Source organism: Berghia stephanieae, chromosome 10 (genome assembly GCF_034508935.2).
Source record: "Berghia stephanieae isolate SIO BIC M18660-M18661 chromosome 10, UCSD_Bste_1.3, whole genome shotgun sequence".
NCBI classification, from domain to species: Eukaryota; Metazoa; Mollusca; class Gastropoda; order Nudibranchia; family Aeolidiidae; genus Berghia; species Berghia stephanieae.
In genome coordinates, this window is record NC_088369.1 from 25,522,163 (window position 1) to 25,523,422 (window position 1,260).

The following is a 1,260-nucleotide window of genomic DNA, read 5'->3' on the forward strand; positions in this document are numbered from 1 at the left end:
TTGTTGTTGTTAATGTATAAACATTTTTATGAAATAATATATTTGCATTCTATGTTGCTTGTGACCGATGACACCAAAAAGCAACATTTTCTCCAATAGTTGGTAACACTATTGCACTATGATTGTTGTTGATTGTGTCCTTTTGTTTATAACTTACTAAATAAAGTTTGATACTCAATAAAAATCATTTGGTTATTGAGTTTTTTGTCTCATTTTGGTGTCACCGGTCACAGGTGACACCAGCAACCTATAGGTATTGTTGACGATATTATGCTGCGTTAGATCTTAAAGTTATCTAAAGGGCCTTTGATTCATGAAGTACAGGGTTTTTGCTACACATATAGAAACATGAATGGACTATTATGTCACTTTTATTTTGAGAAAAAAAATTGGCACCTTTTGACCTTGGCTCATATATATATATATATATATATATATATATATATATATATATATATATATATATATATGAATATATATATATATATAATATATATATATATATATATATATATATATATCTTTGACAGAACCGACTATATTTTTTCTCTTTTATAACTTGTGATTTTTATATTGCTTTTTTAAGCGACAATTTTTTTTTCTCATAATTTTATATTTTCAGCTAAGAGAAAAAACAAGAAACCAACTGTTATAGAGGCAAGGTGTGTGAGCTGAAGAGGAATTTACACTTAAACATCGAACAAGAGTGACAGCATATGGCATCATGAATATGATAATTTGGAAGTGTACCAGTGATTACGTGTGTATGTGTGTGTGTGTGTGTGTGTGTATGTGTGTTTGTGTGTGTATGTGTGTGTAACTGTGTGTGATATTTCGGGACTGTAAATATAATTATCTTTGTGTGTTGTTACGTGTTTATGTGTGTGTGGAATTATATATATATATATATATATATATATATATATATATATATATATATGTGTGTGTGTGTGTATGTGTGTGGAATTGTATATATATATATATATATATATATATATATATATATATGTGTGTGTGTGTGTGTGTATGTGTGATAATTCAGGACTGTAAATATTATTATGTTTGTGTGTGTACATATCTTTCTCTTCATCTCTCTCTCTCTCTCTCTCTCTCTCTCTCTCTCCCTCATCCTCTCTATTTCTTTCTCTCTCTCTCTCTCTCTCTCTCTCTCTCTCTCTCTCTTTCTTTCTTTTTCTCTCTATGTCTGTTTGTGTGTGATTGTATAAGTATGTGTGTGAATGAATCTATGTACTTATGTGT

At 29.0% G+C, this 1,260-nt stretch overlaps 1 long non-coding RNA gene across 1 annotated transcript in view; it reads left to right on the top strand.

The window, feature by feature from the left end:
- Window positions 1-673, top strand: part of LOC144956057 (uncharacterized) — a 10,050-nt gene extending 9,377 nt beyond the window's left edge. The window contains exon 5 of the long non-coding RNA XR_013641861.1: window positions 623-673. This is a non-coding gene — a long non-coding RNA (uncharacterized LOC144956057). The remainder of the gene's footprint in view (window positions 1-622) is intronic.
- The last annotated feature ends 587 nt before the right edge of the window (window positions 674-1,260 follow it).